Genomic DNA, 21168 nt, shown 5'->3' on the forward strand with positions numbered 1-21168 from the left:
GTGGTGATCCTCTGATAATAAGAACCTTGAAAACAAGGGATACCCAGCCAGTGATGATCCTCTGATAATAAGAACCTTGAAAACAAAGGATACCCAGCCAGTGATGATCCTCTGATAATAAGTACCTTGAAAACAAGGGATACCCAGCCAGTGATGATCCTCTGATAATAAGAACCTTGAAAACAAGGGATACCCAGCCAGTGATGATCCTCTGATAATAAGAACCTTGAAAACAAGTGATACCCAGCCAGTGATGATCCTCTGATAATAAGAACCTTGAAAACAAGGGATACCCAGCCAGTGATCCTCTGATAATAAGAACCTTGAAAACAAGGGATACCCAGCCAGTGATCCTCTGATAATAAGAACCTTGAAAACAAGGGATACCCAGCCAGTGGTGATCCTCTGATAATAAGAACCTTGAAAACAAGGGATACCCAGCCAGTGATGATCCTCTGATAATAAGAACCTTGAAAACAAGGGATACCCAGCCAGTGATGATCCTCTGATAATAAGAACCTTGAAAACAAGGGATACCCAGCCAGTGATGATCCTCTGATAATAAGAACCTTGAAAACAAGGGATACCCAGCCAGTGATGATCCTCTGATAATAAGAACCTTGAAAACAAGGGATACCCAGCCAGTGATGATCCTCTGATAATAAGTACCTTGAAAACAAGGGATACCCAGCCAGTGATGATCCTCTGATAATAAGAACCTTGAAAACAAGGGATACCCAGCCAGTGATGATCCTCTGATAATAAGAACCTTGAAAACAAAGGATACCCAGCCAGTGATGATCCTCTGATAATAAGAACCTTGAAAACAAGGGATACCCAGCCAGTGATGATCCTCTGATAATAAGAACCTTGAAAACAAGGGATACCCAGCCAGTGATGATCCTCTGATAATAAGTACCTTGAAAACAAGGGATACCCAGCCAGTGATGATCCTCTGATAATAAGAACCTTGAAAACAAGGGATACCCAGCCAGTGATGATCCTCTGATAATAAGAACCTTGAAAACAAAGGATACCCAGCCAGTGATGATCCTCTGATAATAAGAACCTTGAAAACAAGGGATACCCAGCCAGTGATGATCCTCTTTAAATCACTTGTTCTCTCTAGACTGGAATGCTGCTGTACACTAACTCACAGTTTTAAGATATGCGAAATTGAAGATCAAGAGAATATACAGAGACCTTTCATTGCAAGTGGTCCTTCAGGGAGGTTCCTGACGCTGGTACACCTAGAAAATCCTAGACGGATTAGTCTCAAATCTCCACACAAAAATCACTCCCTACGAAAGCAAAAGCCTTTGCAGACAGTGCAATATACCCCCAATGTAAAGTAAGGGGTGCCGTGAGTACCTTTAATATACCTTTGAAGAGTTGAGAGAGTTTATCTACTCTCTGAGCCCAGTCATGGGCCAGGCTCGTCTGGTGCTTGCCTGGTCAACCTGGCTGTTGCTGCTGGAGGCCCGCTGCCCCACATATCCATCACAGCCTGGTTGATCTGGGACCTGGTGAAGATACTTGTCAACTGCAAAGAACACACACTAAGGTCAAGGGGCCCAAGACTATTCAACAGCCTCCCATCATACGTAAAGAGGAATTGCCAATAGACTCCTAGTTGTCTTCGAGAGGGAAATGGATAGGTTCTTAAAGTCAGAACCTGACCAGCCGGAATGTGGTTCGTACACTGGCCTGTGTGCGACCAAAAATAACAGACTGGTTGATCAGGCCCTGATCCTCAGAACACTCTACAGACTCAGAATAGGACTACTAACCTATCCTTGCAAGGTTCTGTGAAACACTGCAGTAGGCCTACTAGCCCATCCTTGTAAGGTTCTGGGATTATTCATGGGGGGAAACATTAAATCCGTAAGTCATAGACTACCTAGAGGAATATGCTCCAAAGCCTTGGATCACAAGCTCCCCCCTCCCAGCATCATTAAGATGCATCTCCCGCCTTGAAGGGTACAGTTAGGCGGGTACACGGAAATGCAGTCAGAAATTTGTACATAGATTTTGTACCTGAGTTTCAAGACCCGCGTCGGTACAACACCTGTGTCTCCCTCAACACCTGCACACCACACCATCATCTATTGTGAGATGAGGTGTGCATCTGTTCTCGCACACTCGTCTTTCATTGGCTCTCCTCTGGCCATTCACCTGCGTTCCTGAAGGTTTGGTTTACCTGTGACGTCACAGTCTCTCACTTTGTGATGTCACATATTTTCTGAATGGAGGTGCGCATGTGTAACCTTCATCGTCTCTCACTGGCTGCCTTCTGACCAATCACAAGCCCTCTTGAAGGTCTGTTTGCCTGTGACGTCACACGATGCTCACTGACTCGTGTACTTGTGACGTCAATAACATTTTCTGAATGACTGCTGCAGCCGTAAAATTAAAATAATAATAATAATAATAATAATAATAATAATTATTATTATTATTATTATTATTATTATTAGTAGTATATTATCATGATCATGTTCACCATCATCATCTCGCTTCACTGGCTTACCATGACTTCGAACTCACCGTTCAGTATATTATTATTATTATTATTATTATTATTATTATTATTATTATTATGAAAGCGCTTAATTCAGAGGATGGTGAGTGTCTGGGGACTGGAAGAAGAGGAAGCTCCCTGTAAGGTAGCATGAAACACACTTAAAAGACTGAAAGAGGAAAGTTAGACTCAGTAGTGAGAATGTAACAACACTATCACTACTATACAACACTATCACCACTATACAACACTATCACCACTATACAACACTATCACCACTATGCAACACTATCACCACTATACAACACTATCACCACTATACAACACTATCACCACTATACAACACTATCACCACTATACAACACTATCACCACTATACAACACTATCACCACTATACAACACTATCATCACTATGCAACACTATCACCACTATACAACACTATCACCACTATACAACACTATCACCACTATGCAACACTATCACCACTATACAACACTATCACCACTATACAACACTATCATCACTACATAACACTACCACCATTATACAACACTACCACCATTATACAACACTATCACCACTATACAACACTATCACCACTATACAACACTATCATCACTACATAACACTACCACCATTATACAACACTCACCACTATACAACACTATCATCACTATACAACACTATCACCACTATACAACACTATCACCACTATACAACACTATCATCACTACATAACACTATCATCACTACATAACACTACCACCATTATACAACACTATCACCACTATACAACACTATCACCACTATACAACACTATCATCACTACATAACACTACAACCATTATACAACACTCACCACTATACAACACTATCATCACTATACAACACTATCACCACTATACAACACTATCACCACTATACAACACTATCATCACTACATAACACTACCACTATACAACACTATCATCACTACATAACACTATCACCACTATACAACACTATCATCACTACATAACACTATCACCACTATACAACACTATCACCACTATACAACACTATCATCACTATACAACACTATCACCACTATACAACACTATCACCACTATACAACACTATCACCACTATACAACACTATCATCACTATCATCACTATCATCACTACATAACACTATCACCACTATACAACACTATCACCACTATACAACACTATCACCACTATACAACACTCACAACTATACAACACTATCACCACTACACAACACTATCACCACTACACAACACTATCACCACTATACAACAGTATCACCACTATACAACACTATCATCACTACATAACACTATCACCATTATACAACACTATCACCACTATACAACACTATCACCACTACACAGCACTATCACTACACAACACTATCACCACTATACAACACTATCACCACTATACAACACTATCATCACTACATAACACTATCACCATTATACAACACTATCACCACTATACAACACTATCACCACTACACAACACTATCACCACTACACAGCACTATCACTACACAACACTATCACCATTACACAGCACTATCACTACACAACACTATCACCACTATACAACACTATCACCACTATACAACACTATCACCACTACATAGCACTATCACTACACAACACTATCACCACTACACAGCACTATCACTACACAACACTATCAATACTACACAGCACTATCACTACACAACACTATCACCACTATACACTCAAGGATCATCAGAGTGTTAACAGCACAACGTAAGGAAAATGAGAGGCTGGGTAACAAGAGATGCTGACACTTTCTAAGTCACTTCTCTCTCTCTCTCTCTCTCTCTCTCTCTCTCTCTCTCTCTCTCTCTCTCTCTCTCTCTCTCTCTCTAGGCTGGAATAATGCGATACATTACCAGCCTCTTTTAAAGCAAGCAAAATCCCTCCTTGGAATGTAGGCGAAAAAGATCAATCATAATTTATACCTGCAAAATTCTGTAGGAACTGGCTCCTAGATCAGCACACTGAAATTACTTCCCATGAGAGCAAGAGGCTCGGTAGTCGATGGAGAGAAAATCCTAAATGAAAAACTGGGATGCAGTGAGTACACTAAGAGGAAATTCATTAAGGGGGTCAATGCCCCTGCGGCCCAGTCCCAGACCAGGTCTCCTGGAGAATCAAGGCCTGATCAGCTAGGCTATTCTGCTGGCCGCACGTAGTCTTACGTATGAGTCACAGCCCGGCTGGCCAGGCACTGATCTAATAAACTTGTCCAGTTCCTCCTTGAAAACCACCAGACGTTTGTCGGTAACTCCCCGTAGGCATGGAGGGAGGGCGTTGAAGAGTCGGGGACCTCTGACACTCATCAAGGTCTTAGTGTAGTAGAGGTATTCTGCGACGTCTTCCCTACTCTCACATATAAGGAAAACTATCAACAAATCCTTTACTATCTTCAGGGTGGAACTTGATAAGTTACCTGGATATTTCAAGGTGGAACTTGATAAGTTACCTGGCTATTTCAAGATGGAACTTGATATGTTACCTGGATATTTCAAGGTGGAACTTGATAAGTTACCTGGCTATTTCAAGATGGAACTTGATATGTTACCTGGATATTTCAAGGTGGAACTTGATAAGTTACCTGGATATTTCAAGGTGGAACTTGATAAGTTACCTGGATATTTCAAGGTGAAACTTGATAAGTTACCTGGATATTTCAAGGTGGAACTTGATAAGTTACCTGGATATTTCAAGGTGGAACTTGATAAGTTACCTGGATATTTCAAGGAGGAACTTGATAAGTTACCTAGATATTTCAAGGTGGAACTTGATAAGTTACCTGGATATTTCAAGGTGGAACTTGATAAGTTACCTGGATATTTCAAGGTGGAACTTGATAAGTTACCTGGATATTTCAAGGTGGAACTTGATAAGTTACCTGGATATTTCAAGGTGGAACTTGATAAGTTACCTGGATATTTCAAGGTGGAACTTGATAAGTAACCTGGATATTTCAAGGTGGAACTTGATAAGTTACCTGGATATTTCAAGGTGGAACTTGATAAGTTACCTGGATATTTCAAGGTGGAACTTGATAAGTTACCTGGATATTTCAAGGTGGAACTTGATAAGTTACCTGGATATTTCGAGGTGGAACTTGATAAGTTACCTGGATATTTCGAGGTGGAACTTGATAAGTTACCTGGATATTTCAAGGTGGAACTTGTTAAGTTACCTGGATATTTCAAGGTGGAACTTGATAAGTTACCTGGATATTTCAAGGTGGAACTTGATAAGTTATCTGGATATTTCAAGGTGGAACTTGATAAGTTACCTGGATATTTCAAGGTGGAACTTGATAAGTTACCTGGATATTTCAAGGTGGAACTTGATAAGTTACCTGGATATTTCAAAGTGGAACTTGATAGGTTACCTGGATATTTCAAGGTGGAACTTGATAAGTTACCTGGATATTTCAAGGTGGAACTTGATAAGTTACCTGGATATTTCAAGGTGGAACTTGATAAGTTACCTGGATATTTCAAGGTGGAACTTGATAAGTTACCTGGATATTTCAAGATGGAACTTGATAAGTTACCTGGCTATTTCAAGATGGAACTTGATAAGTTACCTGGCTATTTCAAGATGGAACTTGATAAGTTACCTGGCTATTTCAAGATGGAACTTGATAAGTTACCTGGATATTTCAAAGTGGAACTTGATAAGTTACCTGGATATTTCAAGGTGGAACTTGATAAGTTAGTCAAGTTCCTAATAAGGCGGACTGTGGCGCCTACATTGACATGCCTGTGGCCAGCACCAACAGATTATTGATCAGGCCATCAACCATGAGAGCTGGTCTGGGACCGGGGCGCGGCCACCCCGAGAATCGACCTCAGGTCACCTACAGGTAGCCCAACATTTAAATAGCCGACCAAAATATCTAATAGATCATTTATCCGGGTAGCAGACCATATAACCGGCCAGTAGATTTGTACCCAGACATGACCCGTTTAATGTAACCACTAATGTATCACTTAACCAGTTCATCTACCAGTTATCCTGTTAACAGATTAGTTAACCCTTCCCACGGTAGGTTATCCAGGCAGGATAATGCTTGCTGCTTAAATGATAAATTAACCATCCAACAGACCGATTACCCAACTAACCGGCCATTTACCTCCTCCCCCAAACTGGCCAGTCATCCGGCCATGGCGACCACCTAGTGCACTACTGGCCAGTCATCCGGCCATGGCGACCACCTAGTGCACTACTGGCCAGTCATCCGGCCTTGGCGACCACCTAGTGCACTACTGGCCAGTCATCTGGCCATGGTGACCACCTAGTGCACTACTGGCCAATCATCTGTCCATGGTGACCACTTAGCGTGCTCTTGACCAGCCATCTAAACGACCATTCAACTGGTAATCAACTTCCCACTAACAACCATAATCACATCAAGAGGTCGTTCGCCTCTGTGATAATTTGCAATTATAATGAGGCCATAATTTATGGATTATTAAGCGTTTATTGCCAGCACCGCCGTACATCAGCTACTGTGTACATTTGTGACTGTACACTGTGTGTCAGGTGCACATGGGCAGGTGCACGTAGCCAAGTGCACATGGGCAGGAGCACATAAGCAAGTGACATGCCTGCAGTTGCTTTCGAGAGTTTTCCTACCCTTGCTTGGTAGGTCTGTGGCTAAACATCTTTGTTAACTGCCTGGTCAACCAGGCTGTTGCTGCAGGTTGTCCGCTGCCTCACATATGCATCACAGCCAGGAAACAGTGGTCCAGTTTACCCATGAAACTGTAAATATAATAACAGTATATAATACTGATGCTCAGATAAGTTAGCCGTGTTCAACGCTTAGGTAACTTGAGTTTTGAACACTGTTCAAGACTGTCAGGTTGAACACATCTCCAGGATGAGGGACTGAACACCTCACACTATCTCAAGGTTGATGGACTGACCATATCATCTTAACCTCACCACTGCTTTTACTCTCTCCACATTTGCCTCCTCCGTATTCGACTGAAGAAGACTACTCTTGAAATCTTTTACCATTATTCCGACAATGTTTCTGATATCTTATGATAGTACGTTGAAGAGTCGGGGACCATTGACGTTAACACAGCGTGCTGACGGAGCGCCTTGCTTTCACTGGACTAATTCTACACTTTCTCCCATGTTTCACTCTAGTTATGACAGTGTGACAGACTGGAGACAGGTGCACATGTGCGGGCACACGCACATATGCAAGTGCACTGGGACAGGTATACATGGAAAAGAGCATATGTGTATAAGCATACCCACACGTGCCTGAACCTACAACCCTCTGCCTTCAATATCCCCAGAGAACCTTCATTGTTTCCACCAGCCTCATAAAATTTATCATTACATGTGCCAGAGACTCGTCCTCTAGAACCCATTTCCTGCGCACTAGAACTCACCTCTGCCCCTACAACAATCTCCTTCAAAGAACCCACCACTGGTTACTAAAACTCGCCCCTGTCCATCTTGAATCTATTGTTGCTAGTCAGAACTCTTCCCATTTCCCTAGAACCATCCTTACCCCTAAAAACAGCCTTTGCCTCCTAGAACCCACCTTGACCGTAGAACTAACCGCCGTCACCATTCAGCATCTTTATCAGTTTAGAAACCAACTCCGCAAACGTTGCAGTACAGCAGTAGCAAAAACATACAGACTGGTAGCACTGACGTCCCACATTTTAAACATCTGTAGACTGATAGCATTAACGTCTCACATCGTAAAAATATATAGAATGATAACACGGACGTCCACACCATTAAAATCTATAGACTGATGACACTGGCGTCCCACACTATAAACATCTATAGACTGATAGCACTGACGTCTCATATTATAAAAATATTTAGACTGATAGCACTGACGCCCACACCATAAACATCTATACTCAGATAACACTGATGTCCACACCATAAACATCTATTTATTGATAGCACTGACGTCCACACCATAAACATCTCTAGACTGATAGCACTGACGTCCACACCATAAACATCTATAGACTGATAGCACTGACGTCCACACCATAAACATCTATAGACTGATAGCACTGACGTCTCATATTATAAAAATATTTAGATTGATAGCACTGACGTCCAAACCATAAACATCTATAGACTGATAGCACTGACGTCTCATATTATAAAAATGTTTAGACTGATAGCACTGACGTCCACACCATAAACATCTATACACTGATGTCCACACCATAAACATCTATACACTGATGTCCACACCATAAACATCTATACACTGATAGCACTGACGTCCACACCATAAACATCTATACACTGATAGCACTGACATCCACACCATAAACATCTATACACTGATAGCACTGACATCCACACCATAAACATCTATACACTGATAGCACTGACATCCACACCATAAACATCTATACACTGATAGCACTGACATCCACACCATAAACATCTATACACTGATAGCACTGACATCCACACCATAAACATCTATACACTAATAGCACTGGCATCCACACCATAAACATCTATACACTGATAGCACTGACATCCACACCATAAACATCTATACACTGATAGCACTGACATCCACACCATAAACATCTATACACTGATAGCACTGACATCCACACCATAAACATCTATACACTGATAGCACTGACATCCACACCATAAACATCTATACACTGATAGCACTGACATCCACACCATAAACATCTATACACTGATAGCACTGACATCCACACCATAAACATCTATACACTGATAGCACTGACGTCCCACATTAAAAAAATATTTGAAAAAAAAATTAAGGAGCAAGATTACTAAAGACATGCAATCACATCAGGTGCACAACCCAGGGCAACAACCCAGGGCAACATAGGTTTACATCAGGTCGCTTCTGCCTCTTGCAACTGCTGGTCCATTACATGTTCTTGGAGGTGCAGTATAGACAGCCTTCGTAAAAGCTGTCAGTATGGAAACAGTGTAGTAGGACATAAAACGCATGCAGCAGGAATAACTGGAGAAATGGACAGACAGGTTTTAAACTTTCTAACAATTCGAACTCAAAGAGTAACAGTCAATAAAGCAAAATCAGAGGCTACCGCCTTACACTGAAGATACAAGAAATCTGAAGATATAAACCAGGTCTTCAATGGGCAACAGAAAAAAAAAACGTGATGGTCAACGACGACAAATTTCGGTTACTAGGCCAAGAAAAAATTGAAGAATTAAAAGTTGAAATAGAATACGTATAAAGCAAACCCAAACTACTTAATAGCTTGTACGAAGAACTTGAGGGATTTCAAGAATCATAAGAATATTACTAGGCCAATGATGATTCTCTAGACTGGAATATTGCGGTACACTAACAGCTTAACATTGTAAGTCGGGCGAAATCACATATCTAGAGGATGTAGAGAACCTTCACTGTGTGCTTAAATTCAGACAAGCATCTAAATTACTGGGAATATCTGAAGTCTCTCGAACGGTACTCCATGGAACGTAGGCGGGAATGATGCAGCATAATTTACACCTGGAATATTTTGGAGGGATTGGTTCGAAATCTGCATAAATGAAATTATTTGCTATGAGAATAAGAGGCCCGGAAGAGGGTAAAAAAAATACCCCCAGTGAAAAGCAGGGATGAAGCGAGTACACTAAGGTAACTCAGTAAGTGTAAGGAGATCAATGCTTTCACGACTCTTTATACGTGAAGGAAATTACCAACATATCTTGTTCTTCAAGTGAGCTCCTGTTCAGCTGCGCTGTGATTCTTACTCTGAACTGCGTGGTTCATCCGACCTGATTCATCCGGCCATCAACCAGGAAGCCTGGTCGGGAACGGGCTGCAGTGGTTGTGATCCATGGATCGACTACAGGCAACCCCAGTCTCCAAAACCCACAGAAACCAATCTCTGCCCCTACAGCTCTCCCCTGCCCCCTTCCCTCTACTTCTGAGCCTCCTGACGGAGCATCCTGCTGGGGGATGGAGAGGGGGGAGTACTAGCCGGGACAACAGCTGTGTTGGTGTGTTGGACGTGCTAGTGACAAGAAGCTCCACGTGCTGCCAGCAAAAAACGGTGGATTACGCTAGTGTTCCCGGCACCTCCTGTCCTCCCTACCCCGTTTACTGCACTCCACCACGCCCCTGCACGCGGCTCTGCACTGAGCTCCACACGCGCGTCTGAAAGGTCCTGCACGCGCTCACTATCGCGTCCACATGGCCTCAGCACGACGAGCCGGTGCGCGAGCCACCATGTGCAGCCAGCCCTGTTAACATGGACACTCTTAATCCGAGAGTGCAGGAATAGTTTAAATGATACAACATTTAGTAGGTACTGAAGAGGTTAAGGGAATTTACATGTTACGAGAATTTATGAGAGGTTACGAAAGTTTACGAAATAGCAAAGACTTGGCGGACGGCGCAGGATTCCCCCAATAAAATGCAGAGAGAATTCGATAAGTGTAAGAGGTCGTCGAATTTTCATCGCCCTCCCTTCGTGCAAAAGGGTGATCACCAATATATCTCCAGCTGTCTTAAAGAGGGAACTTGATGATAAGTTCAAGTTAGTTCCTGTTTAGCCGGGCTGTGGTGCATACGCTGGACTGCGTGGGACCAGCAGCAAGAATCCTGACGATCGCACACTGATCCACCGGGAAGTCTGGTCTGGGACCGGGCTGCGGGGGTGACGAGCCACGGAATCATCGTAAGGTAAACGTAAGGTAAGTTGGGCGATAGAATTTGCCGGCAAACATGGTAAACAGACACTACGAGCAGTGCAAAACTGTGTAAATTTACACACAACGTTTCGCCCTTAGTAGAGCTTTACCAAGTCAATGATTAACTTGATAAAACTCTTCTAAAATGTACTTTGCAAAATAAAGATTTGCACTGCATATATTAATTATTACGAAATTTATAAATAAATAATAAAACCAGACTGGCCATTACCAGCTGTGTCAGCACTCAGCTGTGTCAGCACTCAGCTGCAAGAGCACTCAGCTGTGTCAGCACTCAGCTGCATGAGCCCTCAGCTGTGTCAGCACTCAGCTGCATGAGCACTCAGCTGTGTCAGCATTCAGCTGCATGAGCACTCATCTGCATGAGCACTCAGCTGTGTCAGCACTCAGCTGCATGAGCACTCAGCTGTGTCAGCACTCAGCTGTGTCAGCATTCAGCTGCATGAGCACTCAGCTGTGTCAGCACTCAGCTGCATGAGCACTCAGCTGTGTCAGCATTCAGCTGCATGAGCACTCAGCTGTGTCAGCACTCAGCTGCATGAGCACTCAGCTGTGTCAGCACTCAGCTGCATGAGCACTCAGCTGTGTCAGCATTCAGCTGCATGAGCACTCAGCTGTGTCAGCACTCAGCTGCATGAGCACTCAGCTGTGTCAGCACTCAGCTGCGTGATCACTCAGCTGTGTCAGCACTCAGCTGTGTCAGCACTCAGCTGTGTTCAGCACTCAGCTGTGTCAGCACTCAGCTGTATGAGCACTCAGCTGTGTCAGCACTCAGCTGCATGAGCACTCAGCTGTGTCAGCACTCATCTGCATGAGCACTCAGCTGTGTCAGCACTCAGCTGTGTCAGCACTCAGCTGCATGAGCCCTCAGCTGTGTCAGCACTCAGCTGCATGAGCACTCAGCTGTGTCAGCATTCAGCTGCATGAGCACTCAGCTGCATGAGCACTCAGCTGTGTCAGCACTCAGCTGCATGAGCACTCAGCTGTGTCAGCATTCAGCTGCATGAGCACTCAGCTGTGTCAGCACTCAGCTGCATGAGCACTCAGCTGTGTCAGCATTCAGCTGCATGAGCACTCAGCTGTGTCAGCACTCTGCTGTGTCAGCACTCAGCTGTGTTCAGCACTCAGCTGCATGAGCACTCAGCTGTGTCAGCACTCAGCTGTGTCAGCACTCAGCTGCATGAGCACTCAGCTGTGTCAGCTTTCAGCTGCATGAGCACTCAGCTGTGTCAGCACTCAGCTGCATGATCACTCAGCTGTGTCAGCACTCAGCTGTGTCAGCACTCAGCTGTGTTCAGCACTCTGCTGCATGAGCACTCAGCTGTGTCAGCACTCAGCTGCATGAGCACTCAGCTGTGTCAGCACTCAGCTGCATGAGCACTCATCTGCATGAGCACTCAGCTGTGTCAGCACTCAGCTGTGTCAGCACTCAGCTGCGTGAGCACTTAGCTGTGTCAGCACTCAGCTGTGTCAGCACTCAGCTGTGTCAGCACTCAGCTGTGTCAGCACTCAGCTGTGTCAGCACTCAGCTGCGTGAGCACTCAGCTGCGTGAGCACTCAGCTGTGTCAGCACTCAGCTGTGTCAGCACTCAGCTGCATGAGCACTCAGCTGTGTCAGCTTTCAGCTGCATGAGCACTCAGCTGCATGAGCACTCAGCTGTGTCAGCACTCAGCTGCATGATCACTCAGCTGTGTCAGCACTCAGCTGTGTCAGCACTCAGCTGTGTTCAGCACTCTACTGCATGAGCACTCAGCTGTGTCAGCACTCAGCTGCATGAGCACTCAGCTGTGTCAGCACTCAGCTGCATGAGCACTCATCTGCATGAGCACTCAGCTGTGTCAGCACTCAGCTGTGTCAGCACTCAGCTGCGTGAGCACTTAGCTGTGTCAGCACTCAGCTGTGTCAGCACTCAGCTGTGTCAGCACTCAGCTGTGTCAGCACTCAGCTGTGTCAGCACTCAGCTGTGTCAGCACTCAGCTGCGTGAGCACTCAGCTGTGTCAGCACTCAGCTGCATGAGCACTCAGCTGTGTCAGCACAGTCCTGCATGATACTTGTAACACTGCTGCTGGTCAGTGTACCAGCGGCACTGACCAAACTGGTGTTGAGCCAAGGCCAAGGTCATGTACCTGTGCTCAACCATCCAGTTGCTAACCACACCCAGTGTTCATAACCTGACGTGCACCTGGTTAGGCCTGTATCCCTCAGGCTGCGCCTTATGGAGAAACTTCAAAAATCGACATATCTGACAGCTTACCTGGAGGGGGTTTCGGGGGTCAGCGCCCCCGCGGCTCGGTCTGTTACCAGGACTAGCGGTGATCAGTGCCTGATCAACCAGGTTGTTAATGCTGGCTGCACGCAAACCGACGTACAAACCACAGCCGAGCTGGTCAGGTACTGACTTTAGGTGCCTGTCCAGCGCCTTCTTGAAGACAGTCAGGGGTCTATTGGTATTTCCCCTTATGTATGGTAGGAGGCAGTTGAACAGTCTTGGGCCCCTGACACTTACTGTGTTGTCGCTTAGTGTACTCGTGGCGCCTCTGGTTTTCACTGGGGGGGATGTTGCATCTCCTGCCGTCTTTTGTTTCCATAGGGAATGATTTTCGTGTGCAAATTTGGGACTAGTCCATCTAGAATTTTCCAAGTGTATATTATCATGTATCTTCCTCGCCTGCATTCCAGGGAATACAAATCAAGGGACTTCAACCGTTCCCAGTAATTTAGATGCCTTATCGTACTTATGTGTGCTCTGAAATTTCTCTGTACATTTTCCAGGTCTGCAGTTTCTCCTGCCTTGAAGGGAACAGTTAGTGTACAGCAGTATTCCAGCCTAGAGAGAGAATAAACGATTTGAAGAGAATCATCATGGGTTTGGCATCCCTAGTTTTGAAAGTTCTCATTATCCATCCTCTCATTTTTCCTAGCAGATGAGGTAGATACATTGTTGTGGTCTTTGAAAGCGAGATCCTCTGACATTATCACTCCCAGGTCCTTCACATTAGTTTTTCGCTCTACTGTGTAGCTGGAATTTATTTTATATTCCAATACATCTTTAATTTCCTCGAGTTTTATATATCGGAGTAACTGAAATTTCTGTTCATTGAATTTCATATTGTTTTCTGCTGCCCATTTAAAGATTTGGTTAATGTCCACTTGGAGACTTGCAGTGTATCTTTGATGAATGACACTGTCATGCAAATTCGGGTGCCATCCGCAAAGGAAGATACGGTGCTTCGGCTTACATCTCTGTCTGTATCAGATATGAGGATGAGGAACAGAGTGGGAGCTAGTACTGTACCTTGTGGAACGGAGTTTTTTCACTCTAGCCGCCTCTGACTTTACTCTGTTTACTATTACTCTTTGTGCTCTAATTGTTAGGAAGTTATAGATACATCTACCAACTTTTCCTGTTAATCTTTTATCACACATCTTGTGTGCTATTACACTGTGGTCGCACTTGTCGAAGGCTTTCGCAGAGTCTATGTATACTACATGTGCATTTTGTTTATCCTCCAGAGCAGCCAAGACCATGGTCTAGTAGTTGGGACAGGCAGAAGCGATCTGCTCTTAACCCATCCTTAGGAAGTAATTCTGAAAATCACTCACTAAATAACCGACATAAATAAAATGTGATTTATGATAACTGATTAAATTTACCCATAAAATCTTCTAAAATCACAAAACACTCGTACAATTAAATGGAACAATGAAGCCAGTATTGTATGTGTACCTGTGTGTGTGTGTATATATATATATATATATATATATATATATATATATATATATATATATATATATATATATATATATATATATATATATATATATGTGTGTGTGTGTGTGTATATATATATATGTGTGTGTTTGTGTGTGTGTATGTGTCGTGCCGAATATGTAAAACTGGTCGATTAGCAAGAACTCATTTAAAATAAAGTCTTTTCTAAAATTTTCTCATATGCGTTTAAAGATATTTTTTATTAATATTGATGTAAAAATTAATAATTTTGCACCAAAAGGAACTTAGAAAACTTACCTAACCTTATTATAACAAGAACAATTTATTTTAGCCTAACCCAACTAAATATATTTTAGATTTGTTTACAATAATTTAATACTAAACAAACACAGTGAAATATATTTTTTTCGTTAGGTTCAGAATGATTTTGGCGAAATTATTGCATACACAAATTTTCACTTGTCCTATATGGCAAGATGAGCGTTGCTATTTAAGGCAAGATCGCAAGTTCTGCCTATTCGGCACGACATATATATATATATATATATATATATATATATATATATATATATATATATATATATATATATATATATATATATATATATATATATATATATATATAATTTTCCTTTCATTTCAAGTTTCTCTACTCATGCAGCCAGCCTTGGGACAGGCTCGTCTGGTGCTTACCTAATCAACTAGGCTTTTGTTGCTGGAGGGCCACTGGCCCACATATCCATCACAACCTGGTTGATCTAGCACATGGTGAAGATAGTTGTCCAGTTTCCTCTTGAAGATCGTTTAACTTGTCCCAGCAGCGTTTCTGTTATCCTCTGGTCAGATATTGAATAGCCTGGGCCCACGGATGTTGATACAATGTTCTCTTATTGTGCCCACATGATTCCTGCTTTTCACTGGGATTACTTTACACTTCCTCCCAGATCTCTCACTCCTGTTTATTATGGCAATGTGCGGGTTTGGGACCTGACACTCAAGTACTTTACAGTTATATATTATTATGTACCTCTTTCTCTGCTCCAGCGAGTACATTTTTAGGACTAAGACGTTCCCAGGAAATTAAATGTTTTATTGGCTCTATGTGGGTCGTAAATGGTCTCTGTATCTGTTTAAGCTCCGATATCTTTCTTGCCTTGAACGAGGGCATCAACACTAAATAATATTCTAAACGAGAGAGCACAAGAGACTTTCATTCTTATTTCAGTGTCACCTACAAATGATGATAAAATGCATTGGTCAAAACTTCGACACATCAGGCACAGGACAGGTGGTAACAAATGCAGGAGAGATCACAGGTGTATGATGTCCAGTGTAGGTCATTCATTCACTAGTGATTTGCCGGTACTTCCGGCCCGGGTCTTCTCCAGATGGCGACCCGGCGTCCAGTGTAGTTAGGTATACTTCATCTAAGATCAAGTAATGTTAGGCCTAGCCAGGAACGGAGGGGGTCATATCCTGGTATTCTGTACTTCTTGTGTTGATCCAAAATTTTACTGTGGTAACGTTGCGCCTTGACAAGGCTCCTGGAGAGCGAAACGTTGCCACAATAACATGATCCAAAAATTGGGATTAGTACTGCCAGAAAGAAGATCCCTCTGTTTTGTATTATGGCATTAGTGATGTCGCCTGTGGCTGTAGAAGCTAAGCACCGTCGCCTGTGACTGTAGAAGCTAAGCACCGTCGCCAGTGACTGTAGAAGCTAAGCACCGTCGCCAGTGACTGTAGAAGCTAAGCACCGTCGCCTGTGACTGTAGGTTCGAAACACTCGTCTGTCTCTGTTATTTTACTGGTGCTGTAAATGTCCTTGTTTCCAGTGCATGAGATGTGAATGTGTACAGAGAGGATATCCATGCCAGGTGCCATCCACTCTGCAGGCGTATTTATATTCTTGTAAACGGGTGTCCAAATCTCTCGCTGTTTCACCGGTGTATACAAGAGCGCATCTCCCGAATAATATACTGCAAAAGACTCGCTATAGCTGTGTTTTTGATGGGGCGAGGTGCCCTAGTACAATTTCTAATAGTCTTTGTGGTGAAGACTGCGATGTTCACGAGTATGTTAGCTGTTCGGAGTAGAGGAGTGATTGCAGTTACTGTTTGTCTAGCAGGTGGAATCAATCGATGATCAGTGTTAGTGTTTTCCCTGGGATTGTTGAAGGTTCCTGCAGGAGAGGATGTCGTGCTTGGGAAACTCTTAGGAAGAAAAGGATTTCTCAGTCTAGTTTTTCTCTTCAAAAAGGTACTCACTGATAAATTAGACACATGTGCTAGACACAGGTACTCATTGCTAAGATCCTCCTGAGGACACGTAAGAAACCCATGACCACACGTGGTTTTCGTCCTGCGGTCATGGTGAGATAGTAGTGGACAAGTCGTCTTTATTGTTGGGTTTCCTGTATTATTATTATTATAATCAAAAAGAAGCGCTAAGCCACAAGGGCTATACAGGGGTTTCCTATAGACTTTATATATGAGATATCATTATTTTTGATGAGGACGACAGCCAGAAAAGGTAGAGAGTCCTCCTGTTCTTCAAACAATGTGAATTAAATTGGTTCAACATGGCTGAGTTGGCCTTTGGAACTATTAAGGTTGAAACGTCTTTTTTTTTTTTTTGGGGGGGGGGAATTATCCTCATAGTAGCTGGAAGGTCACACACACACAGTAGGACAAGGTTGATACAATTTTGCTTGGAAAGAGGAAAAACAAAGTCCAACGTTAAGTTTCGGAGAAAAGTGATTACTTCTTAGATGGGGACTCAAGTAAACTGTCAAGTGACGTCCAGCCAGGCGAGTTTCCTATTTATTATACTGGAGTTACCCAGACGAGTGAGATCTGAATGTTGTAGGTGTGAGCGCTTTGGAGTAAATCGTAGAAATGTGAGTTACCAGAAGACCAGTTACGCACTACCGATGTTATAGGTAACAAGGGATACCTGGTATATTTGGTTTATGAGTTTTTGGCATACTCATGTGCAGTATGCCTCATGCGCCTCACATCTCTTCCACCTTACGCCACTTTTCCTACACCTGATGCATCTACGTTTCGGACACTGTTTATAAATATAAAGTCGATGTTTTGCATATTTCCTGTAATTGATAAAGCACTTTGTAGGTAGGTGGATAAGAAGGTAAGTACGCACCTTTACCTTTGATATACCGTTGAAATTTCGAGAGTTTAACTATTCTCGGAGCCCGGCCATGGGCCAGGCTTGTCTGGTGCTTGCCTGATCAACCAGGCTGTTGATCATTCAGTGTTCTTGGCAATAAAAAAAGTAAATACAACACACATAAGAAAAAGATCAATCTAACAATTTAAGCTACTATGGTAGCATACAAAAACACAACACAAATACTATCCAACAAGTTGTAATAACCAGCATCAGGTAAAAGTCCCAAGTAAGAATAAAAGTATTTAGCTCTTTGTGTCTTTATCCACAGTTTAATGGTGTGTTGTTAAGTTTTCTTACATTGAAGTGAAAGGTGAAGCTGAAGAGTCTGGAACCCTTTAAGCTTAATGATCTAGCTCTATCTTCTTGTGTAGTTATTGCACTCAACCTTTTCTTTTTTTACAGGGGGGTACTTTACACTGTGTTTTAAAAGGTTACCTCAGTGCGTAAAATTGGGTCTACCCTCCTATTTCCCAGGTGCGATATGACCCATACAGATTTAGCGCCTCCACATGAACGCAAAAATATTAACAGTATGGATAGTTGGAACTAGTCCCTCTAAAGAAAACTATTGTAATTTACATTACATTATTTGTCTGGCTTGCACTCCATAAAGTCCAATATAAACATTCAGTACATAGGTGGAAATAAATGGTATAAAACACCGACACAATAAAAAAATAAAAACAGAGGCAGTATAGTGCGATCCTGTTTGTGACTTGATGAAGCGCACTGTGTGGGCGAAACGTTGTCAATAAAGCATCACATTTTACTGCTTATGTGTTTTATTTTTCCAGTACATAGGTGTTGAAACAGATAAAAGCATACAGTATGTGTTTGTGTGATAACCTATGTGTTGTTACACGAGCAGATCTGTCATTGTGATATCACAATATAATTTTGAGTTTATCATTTTTTTAAAAAGTTTCTGGTGACTGAAGGAAGTATATAGTAACTCCTTCTGCATCTCATTCCAGTAGTCTGCTATCAATAAACTTGTTATAATACCCTTTCTGCACATTTCCATCAGTTTACAATTGCGGTTTGTTATCCCTGATAATAACGCTAATATATTTTCTCAGTTTTCTAGTAATGTTTCACTAGCCTCTGTTGGTAGTTACAGTAAAGTTTATGGTACTCAGTCTTCATTATTATGGACATCTGAATTTTATTTTTTACCCAGGATGGGAATTACAACAATTGACTAACACCCCATGTAGTTGGTCGTGCTATGGAAACACGTAGCAGGTGTTAAGAAACTAACACCCAGGAACACTTGTACTAGTAGAGGAACACAACAGAGGTGTAAAGAGAATTGGCAGTAAGTCTTTTATTAACTCACAACTTTATAACAGTAAAAAAAATAACCAACAAAACTGACGATGCATTTTCTGTTATGGTCATATTTAAAGTCTTGTATTTATTATGTCTTTACGCAATATCTGGGTTATGAATTTATATACTACTATAACTCACCTATAACTGTTGTGCATTTATCTTAAAATGCAATATACACTCTCCTCCCAAAGACTGTCCTTACTAACACTGTCGCTATTTTTGTATACGTATATATTTACACCTTATCGATTTATTTCTTAGAACATCACTCACTCGCTCACTCGGATAAAGAATAGAGTTACTCCGACACTTGTTTAACTACTGGGTCAACATCGAGTGAAAATATGGAAGCCACACTCAATACACACACACACACACACACACACACACACACACACACACACACACACACACACACACACACACACACACACACACACACACACATACACATACACACACGTATTTCTTCTGTCACAGAGTAGTCAGGAAGTGGAATAGTCTGGGAAGCGATGTAGTGGAGGCAGGATCCATTCATAGCTTTAAGCAGAGGTATGGTAAAGCTCATGGTGCATGAAGAGTGATCTAGTAGCGGCCAGTGAAGAGGCGGGGCCAGGAGCTACGAGTCGACCCCTGCAACCACAACTAGGTGTTTACACACACACACACACACACACACACACACACACACACACACACACACACACACACACACACACACACACAATTAAACCATGTATATAAGACAAAAATATTCTAGTGTCAAAGAGACAGTTACATTTTCTTGAACAAGAAATAAATATTTAATTTCCTGAGAAAGTTTAACTTAAAAACATATAAACAAAATATAACCAAAAAATCCAATACAAAGCATATTTCGTACCAGCTTTTTCAAATCATTTGCATGCTAAAGACTAATATTGCACACAGAATATGGCCACTACACCAAATACACAGAACACTAATCAATACCACAAAGCTACCACTCACAAAACGTGAATAAGAAAAAAGCATTATTTATGTCATAACGCATCTCGACGACGCTAGGCTTTGTGCAGGGACACCTGCCCCCTTAGTGGTGGGGAGAATGCTGTCCCACCACCACCACTACACAACACAAATGCTCTTACTCACACAATGTAGTCTTCATTAATAATGGCACTGTTACATATCCAACACCCATTAGTTTCAACTCAATACAAGGCTCTTAGCAGCAACGACTGGTCGCCAAGCCTAGTCACTGGTAGCTTGCATTTCCCTTGAATATTGCGCGTTAAATTATGCACGCTAACAGCCCTCAGACCAGTCAGTAGTCAGAACTCCGCAATGGCTAGTCATTTCACTTGCTAATTCCTTACAGTTATCAATGATGCGAGAAATATCTAGCGGAAAATCAATGCTTGTGGTTGTGTGCACCAACAGTCCCAATACTGACAACAATCACTGTTTATATCTCCCATTATAACATATCTATGCAACCATTCAAACGTTTCTATTGATATCCAGTTCATACTCCTCATCCAAGTTAGTATATTATTGTAGCTTAGTGTCAGACGTGTGACTGTAACACTGGAATGACAG

General features: G+C 42.4%; 1 protein-coding gene across 6 annotated transcripts in view; it reads right to left on the minus strand.

Moving 5' to 3' along the window:
- The window catches only part of LOC128688333 (POU domain protein 2-like), a 291631-nt gene that overhangs the window by 202214 nt on the left and 68249 nt on the right, over positions 1 to 21168 (minus strand). The gene's annotated exons all lie outside the window — the stretch shown is intronic.

This window comes from Cherax quadricarinatus, chromosome 1 (assembly GCF_038502225.1).
Source record: "Cherax quadricarinatus isolate ZL_2023a chromosome 1, ASM3850222v1, whole genome shotgun sequence".
Taxonomy (NCBI): Eukaryota; Metazoa; Arthropoda; class Malacostraca; order Decapoda; family Parastacidae; genus Cherax; species Cherax quadricarinatus.